The 13,104-nt window shown below is 36.6% G+C and overlaps 1 protein-coding gene across 1 annotated transcript in view; it reads left to right on the top strand.

The window, feature by feature from the left end:
- LOC131062886 (uncharacterized) overlaps positions 1 to 11,754 on the top strand; it is a 37,995-nt gene extending 26,241 nt beyond the window's left edge. The window contains exon 10 of the mRNA XM_057996623.2: positions 11,487 to 11,754. The gene's annotated coding sequence lies outside the window, so the exon portion shown is untranslated. The remainder of the gene's footprint in view (positions 1 to 11,486) is intronic.
- The last annotated feature ends 1,350 nt before the right edge of the window (positions 11,755 to 13,104 follow it).

The following is a 13,104-nucleotide window of genomic DNA, read 5'->3' as shown; positions in this document are numbered from 1 at the left end:
TGAAACCTCCAAAGCTTACAGGATTTATATTCCAAGTCAAAAGCAAATCGAACTAAGTAGAGATGTGATATTTGAAGAAGATATTGCCTTCATGGAATCTAAAAGCTCTCGAGATTTAGAAGACCCTCATCCTCCTCAAAACATGGAAGAAGATCCAGTTCTTGGGATTTAGAGGGAGACTCCAGAAACTATAAACAATGATGATAGTGAGAATAACTCAGATCCTCAAAATCCTGTCCCCCTTGAGAATCGTAAAAGGCCTCTTTGGGCCAGAAAAATGATTCAAGAAGCAAAAGATTATGCAGCACCTCCAGGGACATTCAGGGAAAGCAAAAGACCCCATAAGCTCTCTAGCTATACTGCACTAATGAGTGAAATCATAAACTCAGAACCATCCAGTATAAATGAAGCCTTAGAAAGACAAGTGTGGAAGGATGCTATGTTTGAAGAATATCAGTTTATCATTAAAATGATGTCTGGGATATTTATTGTACCTCGTCCCAAAAACAAATCAGTAGTATCCTCCAAATGGCTATTTAAAATCAAGCATGCAATAGATGGTAGTATTGAAAAATAAAAGGCAAGATTTGTTGCCAGAGGATTCTCTCAGAAAGAGGGAATAGACTATGAAGAGACTTTTGCCCCTGTTGCCAAATATACCTCTGTGAGAACCATCATTGCCATAGCAGCATCTAAAGGATGGAAAATTCACCAGATGGATGTGAAAACAACATTTCTAAATGGGATTTCTAAAATATGTGAGTACAGGCAAGCAGACTGTAGACATTCTCACCAAACCTTTGTCTAAAGCAAAGGTTGAGTACTTTCGTAAGAAACTTGGCATGGTTGAAAATGTAAGTTAAATTGAGAATCTAATTTTTGGTCTATTGTACTATTTCTTATTTGTCACGTGTGAAACTATATGACTATTTGATCTTGTGTGGCTCTGAAAGATGACAATTTTTCAAAGTTTCACTTATTTTGGTTAATACTGTAGAGTGACGACTTCAAAGTACTCTAACCTCGCTATCATGAATAGATATCATGAGACTTGATATCTGCAACTTTGTCATGATAGTTTGCATCTTTGCAGGCATTATGATTGATATCATGAGACTTGATATCTTGAGAAATCATAATGATTGAGATGATCATGGTGAATATTATGAGACGTAATATTCATGGATAGGCCATGATTTATATCCCCATGATAGGTATCATGTGACTTGTTACCAGTGCACATATCGTAGATCTTGGATACTCTTTGAGAACCATGACAAAATATCTATGAGACGTGATATTTGTGGTTATCTCATGATTCTTTGATGTCACAAGAAGGTGATGTCAGTTGTTTGGGATAGAATTAATCCTCCCTAGCTAAGAGGGAGTGTTAGTGTTGTGTAGCTTTGGTTAGATAATTCTGATCGTCGAAATCAAATGCTTAAGTGGCCAATTGGCCTTAAGCATTTGATAGTTGCTTTATCCTTGCAAGTTATGTTAAATTAGCTTATATATATTGTCACCGAAGTATTTGTAATTGATGATTGGATTTAATACTCATATATTAATATATATTACAAATGTATATATGTATCTATATATCTATATATACAATAATGTTTGTGATTTACATTATTGATATATATGTATATATAATATATACATACATCTTTGTAATGAAGAAAAAGCTGATTATTAAATATGTTTATTAAAACCAATAGTCGATATAATCGACTTGTTACATTTAATCGCTTGACAAACATTAGTCGACTTAAAGTCGAATTGGTTAATTATACCATCTTGCATCTTAGCGTATTGTCTTTAATGTTTATCGGTCTGACCCTCATGGGTTCATGGAGACATGTCTCTACGTGGATGCTATTACACGTAGAGGCATGCCTCTACGTAGGCATGCCTCCACACCATTGTATATATGGTGTATAGCTGCGGTTAAGGGACAATATAGAAATCAGAAATATTGAACCAGCTGACCTGCACAAAAAACGAACATTGCTGTTACATATTCATTGAAATACAAATCATAAATTCTGATTGCTATTTCTTACTTGCTTATATTCAAAAGAGATCAAATCAATATATGATAAAAGAAGTACTTTGATAAATAAAATAACCCTTAGCATTCTCAAATCTGATAAAATTAACACCAACTTCTCTCCGAAGCCTTTCAAAGAGTTGACCACTTCATCTACTCTTAAGAAATATGCTGTTATGCTCTCCTCCCCTCGCATTTTGAGACCTTCAAACAACATTCTATGTGTTTGTAATTTTGCATTTTTAACCATCTCATCCCCTTCATAAGCATTTTGCAGTTTTTCCCACATGGCTTGATCAGAGTCACAATGCATGACTTCAACAAACTCAGATTCAAACAAACCACACAAAATGGCATTCATGGCTTTGACATTGTTCTCAAAGGCCTTCTTTCCATCAGGATCTGTGGGTGGTTTAGAAGGAGGTGTGTAGCCATTGACAAGACTCATATAGACATCAAAACCCAGAGACATAATATAAGTTTTCATACAAACACACCAAAAAGCATAGTTTGACCCATCAAACAAGGGAGCTCTATTGGTAGCTAGACCTTCTAGGGGATTCATATTAAACTATCAAGATCTAATCGTTAGGCTTTTAAGCTTTGACACAAGATTACTGGTTTTGATAACAATTGAAAAAAAATAAGAAAGTACTGAGAGGGGGAGGAGGGGGGTGAATCAGTACTTTAGATGATAAGACAACATAAGAACTAAAAACCAAAAATAAGACTCAGAGATAGAGACACAAATTTTTATCACGTGGAAAACCCTTTCAGGTAAAAAACCACGGTTCACAATATTTCAGAACATTGGGCACCAACCCAATTACAAGATAAAGCACCAACTTTCAAGAGCATCGACTTAATGTCAGAGGAGCTTCAACTCCAGCTTATTGAGGCTACAACCTCTGATACAAAAAGAAGATCAACTACAGATGATATAAGTACAAAAAACGAACATGTCTCTATGAGTTGACATTGTTGTTTTTTTCTTGTCATTGATGTCAAAGTTTGGTTACTGGTTGTTGGGTTAAGCTTCTTATCTACTTGGTTGTTTGAGCAGCTTGAGTTGCCTGTGTGCTTATTTGTTTTGGTCAGCAGTCTGCTTTATGCCACTTCTGCCTATTATGCCATGTCATTTTGGTGGGACCAAACTTTTCCTTAAAGTTTTTTTTGTGAATATTTTCCAGCCAGCGATATCATTCTGGTGGGACCAGATTTTTCCTTAAAAAATTTTTTTTGTGTGAATATTTTCCAGCCACTGATATTATTTTGGTGGGACCAGACTTTTCCTAAATTTTTTTTTTGTGAATATTTTCCAAGCATGGCTGGACGTTAAAACTTTTTGTGCCACATCATTTTCTTTTGCGACACATCATCAGCTGTGTGTCAATTATTTGAATATTCTTTGACCATTTTTGGCATACGTGGTTGAGTGTTAATATTTCTTAATAGGAGTGTTGGCAGCTTGTTCAATCATAGAAACGGGACTCGCCCAGACTCGGCAAGTCCGAGTACGAGTCATGCTCGGCGAGTCCTAGGGACTCGGACTTGGACTCGTCCGAGTCTGGCAAGTAAAATTGCCAGACTCGCCGAGTTGGCGAGTTTGGCTCAAACTCGCCAAACTCGATAGAAGTAGGGAAAATTTAACCTCTGAGTCTAACACTGATTGGATCGACCAGGTAGATATAGAGGCTGAGACTGTAGCCATGGTAGAGGAGGAGCGGAGAGCACGAGCACAGACAGGAGATTCAGAGGCAGATAGTGACACGGATGTTCCTGATGTTGGTGAGCATGGCATGGTGTCACGGTGAACGGCTATGGCTGTCTAATCATCCAGGACCTACCTTAGACGCCTTCGCAGGGGGCCGGGGCCGGAGGGTGCAGGCTCCTTTGAGCCATAGGCTTGTAGTTGTATTTACCTTTGGTATTTGTATGAAACATTTGATGATGATCATATGATGACATGGATTTTTTATTCCATGAGTTTTGTAATATTGTATACATTTGACAATATTTATCTATGTTTGTTATTTCCTTTAGCTACAATTTGCGTTTATGCTTATGTGATTGATGTATACTTGTGTATGTAATCAAATGAGCCGAGTTTGATGATGTTATTGTGTCTTTAAGGTGTATTCAATAAAGGGTGCCTGAAACAAGTTTTAAATCTTTAAAAATCTCTAAATTTCTTGAGTTTTTCACTTTCCCGAGTCCAACCAAGTCTGGAGCCGAGTCCCGAGTCCGAATCTGAGTCGGCCTTGCCGAGTCCGAGCCGAGTTCGAGCCAAGTCTGAGTCCCGTTTCTTTGTGTTCAATTAAGATGTATAACGTATTTTCAGAAATCGTGGGGAGCTCAGCATGTTTGCTATTCATTTCTTTATGGAGTTTGTGGGTATTTACTTCTGCAGGGATCGTTTATGGCAGTTTGTGGAGAATTTGAATTTTTCAGGCAGGCATCGAATCTTTTATGAGTTTGGTCTAAATTTGGTTTTGGTGCTGCATATCGTTATGACTTTTGAATTAATAGAGCACTCCTTTTTATCACGGGGTAAGATATTTTGGAGCTGGGAGTTATGTCTTTTTTGGTAATTTCCGGCACTTGGTGGCATCCATAAATAAATCGAATATTTTTTGATATTGTGGGGGTTGAAGTGATGCACTGCTGAGAGAGATTTTATTTTCTGAAGTGTGCGTGTTTGGAGGAGTAACAGCAGGATTTGCTCAAAAACACTATCGTGTTGACTCCCATTTTTGGCATGGTTATCAAGTAGAAAGATGGAATATAACAGTAGTTCTGGGTCGTAATTGAATGAGCTGCAGGTTACGTATTTTAGAAATGGGAAGAGCTATGAGACGGGTTTATAGTATGTGTCATTTAAAACATAAAATTGGATGCTCTTGTTCTTTGTGGAGAAATCTATCTTCAATTCTGCTTTTCTTTGTGTGCAAATAAAAAGGGAGGTGGTAGCATTAATGAGTTGAGGATGATTGTAATATGCACTCCAAAATTCATGTTCGAGTTTTTAGAATGAAAATAGATGCTTCTAGAAATTGTGGATATAGTTGATGTAACTGTGAATAGGAAATACGGTTCATATATTATGCAGCATTCTGAAGAGGTTGAGCATTCTGCCTTCTGTATCTCTGAATTTCCTTTTGCTTTAGAGAAGAGTTGGAGCTCTCATTTGCAGAGGGGTTGGTGCTGAGAAGAGAGTTGGTGCTCTTTCCATATTTTATTTTGTAATCTGGGTTGGTGCCCAATTGTTCAAGGTTAATAAGAAGTCTTTATACTGTGGTTTTTTTTACCCGAAAGGGTTTTCCACGAGAAAAAATTCCGAGTTCTTGTCTTGTGTTATGTTTACATTTTTATATCTATATGTTGATCAGTTTCTAGGTTTGCTGAAGTTATTGAAAAGTTTAAAACACTGATTCACCCCCTCCCCACCCTCTCAGTGTTTTCTATGTGCTCAACAGACATGAATCAATAAAATGCTAAGTTGCCGGTTCGGGTTCGAAGAACCGGTATGCTGGTACGGCAAAATTTTGAAAAGGGGTTTGGGTTCGTTTGGGTTCGTTTAGTATAAAAACAATTAAAACATATATATATATATATATATATATATATATATATATATATATATATATATATATATATATATATATATATATATATATAACTTATTTTTATTATAATATATATTATACAATATAATATAATATATAATATATAATTGAATTTCAATTTATAAAATAAAAAAACTTAAAAATAAATAAACCCCAATAGCTACTTTGACTGCTGCTGAGATACTCTGACCAAGGGCTGTGGCATTGCAGCTGAATCAGATGAAATGTCAGCAGCAGGAGGCCAAAACAAAGCACATGACATAATAAAAATTTCGCCCAGCTGAGTGACCAAACCGAACTACGAACCGTATACGGACCACGAACCACGAACCGTATTTGGGCAATACGGGGGCCTATATAGCTGAACCTTGTAACTCAGATAAAATGTAGTTCAGATTTTACAAACTTCCAAAGCACAAAATATATAAATATATCTGTCTGTGTACAAGCAATAAGCTGTTATATCACTAAATAGAAGCCGGATTCCAGCGTACTTCATAATATTTGAATTAGCAATGCATGTCGCTCATAAACTCCCGCCTTACGAAATTAAAACTTCTACTCAGCTCACTAACACAATAGCATTTTTGAACCAGCTGAAACCTGATACTGCAAAAATCACACACATATTCATATCCCAGCAGCATCCCTTTTAAAACTCGGCTCCATGTTTAATTAACTGAAAATATCGAACACTAAAACCAGCTTCTCAGATTAAAAGTTGAGAGATCCAGAAATTAAACACACTTCTTTTCAATACCATCAATCATCCTATGAAGACACTACACATCATCAACGGGCATCAACAATCTTCAAGGAAAAAAACTTGCGCTACTTAGAATACCCCTCTAAAAAACTGCCACACATTTTTCAGATATCCACTTCCACACATACAGGAAAACTGCCACACATGTTTGTTCAAGTTGTGCCAGTATATTGGGTATTTGGATAAATGATTCATGATATGAAAATCTTTCATTTCCCGTGGAAGATTGCATTGGGTTTGTGGAGTTGTCAGCATCATGGCAAAGCAAAGCTCGGTTTAAGAAATGTGTCTATCTTAGGATGATTTGGTGCTATCATTGATCTTAGGAGTAGATTAGATTTCTCTCAAACCTCATCTCTTTTATTTATTTTTTCAATTCAAGCGAATTTCCACGTTCTAGCTGCATTCAAGCAAGAGTTCATGTAAAACGTAAGTTCCCTTATGATTACAGCAATATCATATCAAACCATTGAGCTTATCTACATGTCGAGACCTGACGTTTGGAACCTTGGAGTTACCTCAAGTGATCACATAGCTTAGCAATTGAAGAGATTTTGTTCAAGAGAGGATAAGATACCTGTTATCACTTAAACCTGCACCCTTTTCTAAGCTATCAACTCAACAGGCTTGTGACACATGAGAACATTCTCAGGCTGTTGGTAACCTATAATAAGAATGGACCTTCAGAGAAAGGGCTGGCTCCCTTGATACTTCACCTAATCTATCTTACTAATGACTTTGCAGAGAAAAGAGTAAGGAGGAACAACATGTAAATGAAATTTAATCCTAAAGGTGATGCACCGAATGATTTATGAAGTTTACATAAATGACAACACAGAAAAAAACAGTAACAAAAGCTTATTCCTGCACAACTCAAAACCCATAAACTTTGCATAAACAATTTTATAAGGAGGCTAAATACTCTCAATCCTGGTAGGAGAAAGGATGTTTTTCTCACAACTTGAGACTGATTATATTTTTTACACAACTTATAACTTGAAAATGTATATGTAATTCTGCATAAAGGTACAATTATGAGACACAATTATAAGGATAAAGACATCACATGAAATTGCATGAATCACTAAGTACAAAATTTCAGAAAAAAGAGAAGGCTAACACTGTTCTATTACTGACAAAAGTTGTTACAATGCTGTGTATATCTCTAAAAACTGAGTTGCAAAATATCACTTCTGCTAAAATAACTCTCTCTCAAATTACAAGTAGCAAGAAAATGAATAATAAGAACTAACTTAAAAAATGAAGTTAAGACCATACTTATGCTTTTTAAATAGTTAATGAAAATAGCAACAAGAAACTGTTTTGGGTCAGATGGCTCCAAGAAGCCAAAAATATAGCAATTAAATCTTCTCCAAAAGAGCTCCAAAGTGTTGAAAATGTCAACTTTGACCATATCCAACCATAAAAACGCTCCAACTTCCCCTAAATTGACTCAAAACAGCCCTATATTCCCTCCAAATGTCTTGCAACTGCTTCTAACTTCCCTATATCTTTGCCCATTTCTCGTAAGTTGCAATAAAATCACTCATAACCCCCTTGACCCATTCCTAAAGCATAAAGCTCTATTACATTGCATAAATATATGTAGAAGTGATGAACTTTTATCACTTAACACATTTACATTATAAGGTTCGATGCAAAGTTACTAGGCGTATTATGATATTGTTGTTTCAAAAGGGAAATAAAAGCAATATATTTTAATATGTAAGGCAAAAATGCCTAAGCCATCAAACACTTAGGGTAAATAAAACCCTAAAACAAAAGCACTTCATTTCATTTGTTGTTGCTGCTGTTGTATGCTCTTTGGGTGCCGCCACGAGGGTTTCTGGATGGAAGTTTCTGAGGAGATTTTATGTAGGTTGAAGGCATGATGAAGCCATTATGGTAAGCTTTGTCCCAATGAATAAACATTACTTTCTGTTAAACTTCTTTTTAACAGTGAATGGCTTCTTCATATGGTCCTCACAGAGATCACTGTCTTTTGCACAGCTGAAACTCCTTTGATATTTGAAGCTTCCTTATTGTTGCTTTGCCTCTGATTCTTCTATGACGATTTGCTTACTGTCATAAAGCCCTTTTTCAATATGATGACTGTTATGAATCTTTTTCTGATGGCCTGTGGTCATTTTGCTGTTCCTAACCCTTATTCACACTGTTCTGTCAACTTTCATTGGGATATTGTGGCTAATTATTGGTTCATCTCTATCACATGATCAACCCTGACCCATTTTTAGACTCACGGACTGTATTTGGTTCTAAAATGATTCCACTTATTTTGATTTCCTTCTATCATACCTGTGACTGCCGTCACTGTCATTCTTCTTTGTGTTTTGTCATGAGGTTTTGTAATGGTTGTGTCTTGAAGTCTTTCTTCATGCTCTAAAGACTGTTATCACCAGAATCTTCATGCCCTTTTGATCTGTCGATCCTTGGCAGACCCTTGTGAGTATACTTTCAGACTTTATTCACTGCTTTGGTAGCCCTTTGGCCTCGGTAATGGCATATTGCAGCTTATGTAGTACAGCAGTAGCTCTTGACAGTCTTTTGAATAGAGATCTGCTCACTGTTTTGGTCTGAGACAAGTCATTCATAACATTTGCTTTTCCTTTGGTAACTGCTCTTGTGGCTATGGCAAGTAAGATTGACCTTCTATCACAGCCCTTTTTAGTTGTCTTAACAGAGACCTCCATCATTGTGTTGTGCTCTCTATCATGATCTGAGGTTTATTATTTGTTCTAACCTTTGTGTTCTCAATGCATTCCTTTCTCTCTTGGCAGTGACCTGCTTTTATGATGGCTCTCCAGGATGTAAGACTGTTGTATTCATTAATTGCTCTGTCATAACTTGGCTCTGTCCTCATAAAGGATTGTATTTATGCTTTCTTGGCAGATATCTCCTTCATGTTGCTCTTTGTGACTAAAAGCTCTCTTCCTCATTGGGCAAAATGCTATGAATCTTTGTCAATGTTGTGTTCAAATCATGCTCTTGTATCAATGATTGATCTATATTGTTCAATTCAAGATTTGCAGAAACTTTCCTCACTGTTCTATGCTCAGTAATGCATATTTTTGCTCTTGAAGTTTGATGACCTTGAACCTTATGATTGCCATGATATATCACTATGAACTGCTTTTTACACGTTGTCATTGGCTGCATTTCTCAGTGTTCTCACTTCAGTAATACCGCAACTATGAATGATAATCTGTAATCTACTGTCACTGTCTTGTATGCCTGACCATGCTTCTTGTTGCTTTGATGTCTTCAGGTATGCTGCAGAGAAGCCTATGGCTGTCTGTTGACTCATGGCTCCATTCATTGATTCTTTGACTATCACTGACTGTAACTCTACTTGTGCAATAGCTATAATGATCTCCATGAAGGCCTTTGTGCTATTGGCTGCTACCATTGATTTCTTACTGACTGGTAATGGTGATGGCTGCCATTATTGAGCTCTGTAACTGTAATATGTCAAACTAAACCCATAACCCTATCAAAAACCTCATCACTGTTATTACCATCCTGGAGCTATGCTCGGGCAGAATGAGACCTAATTCTCTGTCTCTATTATCTTTACATCTCACATATCCATTTGCTATGAGACTTTGTATTTGACTGAACTGAACCTTTGTCACCGTGTATTGTTGTGCCAAAGTCACTGTCAAAACCCTTTTCATTATGTTATTCGCCTCATGATCATAATATTTGATCATTGCTTTGTTCTTACCAGCTCTGTGTTTGTTCAATATAACTGTCTTTGGCATTGGTAGGCAATGTTTTGATTGTGATCATATCTATCGTAGCACTATTCTCCTGAAACTCTGCCTTATTGAATGTACTTGACAAAACCCTTGGCCTCTATGCTTGGCTTAATGACTCTTTAAAACATACTTATTCATTGGCTGTCACTGTCCTATATGCTCGAATAGGTCTTGGCTGTGATGATCATGCTTTATGATCATATCAAGTCAAGTTTACTGTCAAACTTTTGACTGTGACTTTATTGGGGACTGCTCTTTATCTGTCATATTTATCAGTATGCTTTTAGACAGTCTTCTCTTGTATATTTTGACAATAAAAATGCTTTTGATAGACTGTTGCTTAATCTCTGATTTCTTGATGATTTAAGCCTGCACACTGCTTTATGACTGTCCTTCTCTATTCATTCTTTGCTTCTCTTTGCATTTAAATACCTTGTCATGGTGGCATAATAGACTGGTCATACTTTGTTCAAAACCCGTTATCATTTGGTTTCAATATCTCCCATATGGCTGTGATTCCTTTGTGAGCACTGTTTTGATACTTTCATGACCACTGTGTCTTTAAGACTTTGACTGTGTTCTTTTAAATGATGGCCTTTGCTGTGACTTATCACTGCCATTCTACTATCATCTTTGCAAAGACCTTTTTCAATGCATGGCTGCCTGCTCTTAGACTGTATAGACTCTCCTTACTGTGTCGGCTATCATGATCACAGTCTCTGCTCTCTAATCTTTAAAAGGTTGTACTGATCTTAGTCATGGGGTTATTGATTGCTGCTTACACTGATAAAGACCTTTTAACTAGACCCGTGTCTGTTTCTTGATGAACTATGAAACTTGTGATTTTGTCAATACTGCTCACTCATTGATTAATCAGTCATTTGTTGTATGACATGTCTCCATTGTATGATTCTTCTTGATGTCAATATAGTTCCATTAGGCACGAACTTTTTATCTATAACAGTGGCCACATTGGCCTACTGTTGTGGATGATGAATTCCTGCCTAATGAAGCAATATTGACATAAGCGCATGTTGGACTCAACCCTTGTGGGAGCCTCATTTTACTCCACATGCTGAAAATGGATAAAATGAAACAATATGTGCATGTGACAGATGCGTTTGATAGCTCTTTGTTTTCTTGAACATCTATGACATGCTAGCTGTTATGGTGTACATGAGGATCAGATTATATGTTTATAGATGCATGTGCATATATTGAATGTTGACCCCTCATTGCTCTAACAACACTCTCTTTGTCAGATGCAGGCACCTAGGAACAGCAAGGAAACAAGAGCTGGATGCAAGACGGGTGGAAGACTAAAGATGATACAAGGCAACTCAACTAGGACTCGCCATTCAGGCAATGACGAGTCACCCTTCTTTATATGTGCATTTATTTTTCCTTGCATCTACAAATGTATAATGTTTTCTTTCATTTGCATTATAAGAGTTAGTCTCACGGCTTGTGTGAGACATTATCCATTTACATTATCAATAAAGATTACCTTTTTTTTAAAAAAAAATTGTGCACTCTCTCCTATGTCATATGCATCTGCATAATGCAATGTGATAGTGTAATCTTCTGTTCTTTCTTTATGCACATGAATGTAATATAGCAGAATTAAAATGTACCTTACTCTTCATTTGAAATCATACAAGCTCTATCTTTGCAAAATTAGGTAACAATACCTTGGTATTTTATTGTGTGTATGAAGTGCATAAAACACATCAACACAGCCCGCACTTTGTTGATAGAGTATAGACTTAGTTACCGTAAAATTCTGGAGTTATTATGTTACTTGTGGAAACCCTGTTGCCTAATTAATTGTCACCCTTTTACTTGGGTTGGACGCTTTCAGATCTGGGCACAGATCTGTCCTTGGTATTGCTGGAAGTTGTGTTTCCCTCTGCCTGGTAAGATTAATACTGAAATGGCAGCTGCTTTCATGGAAAAGTATCATGAGGGTTGAGGAATGCATGCTTTGCGACACTCTTACAATTTTAATAGTGTGGCATAGACACCTTTTTGTATGGGTATCACAATGCTGAATTTTTTATTGAAGGCATTGCTACACTGCATTAAAATAACATGTATTTTATGATTGTTTGTTAAGGATGTATGGAGAGATTATACGCTCTAATCTTGTCTTTGGCAACCTAAAAGACCATTTTGTCTCACTTTAAGAGGCAGAGCTTGTTGAGAGTGCAACTCTAAGGCGTTCAACTTCCTAGAAATTGCTTACTCATCAAGTTGTCAGGTGGAGTGGATGTGTCTAGTCAATTACCATTGGTTGTCATGATGGATTTTTGCTCTGCCATCGTGGGATTATCTATTCATATTTATTTTGGCAACAGGGTTGCTTTCGATCGATTTTTTGATTTTGGATTACATTGTCATTGAACTATATCTTTTTAGACATTCATGCCATTTAATAATTCAACATGCTTGTATGCGATCACTTGGACTGGTTGAGGGGTTAATAATTTCTGAAAATACATGATTAAAAATACAAATATTTTGTAGAATATAACTAGAAGAGCCTAACAGGTCTCGGAGATGAATGTGTATGGATTGGAATGACTATTTTTTACAATTTATGTGCACAAGCTGCAAAGCGATTCAAGCTATAATTTTTATTTGCTTGATTTGTTTGATATTTTTTGGTATAGTTTTCTTTCAGACTGATTTGTGTTTCCAGTCATGTTGTGCTAGCTTTTCTAGAGGCAGTAGAAGCATATTTGTTGGGGCTATTTGACAATACAAACTTGTGTGCCATCCAAGCCAAGAGGGTTGCCATTATGCCAAAGAAACTTCAGCCTCCTGGGAGAATCCATGGTGAAAGAGCATAAACTCTTTTGATCTGGCACAGATTTGCAA

This window comes from Cryptomeria japonica, chromosome 9 (assembly GCF_030272615.1).
Source record: "Cryptomeria japonica chromosome 9, Sugi_1.0, whole genome shotgun sequence".
Classification (NCBI taxonomy): Eukaryota; Viridiplantae; Streptophyta; class Pinopsida; order Cupressales; family Cupressaceae; genus Cryptomeria; species Cryptomeria japonica.
Note: the sequence above shows the minus strand (reverse complement) of the source record. Positions and strands in the feature narration are given on the sequence as shown.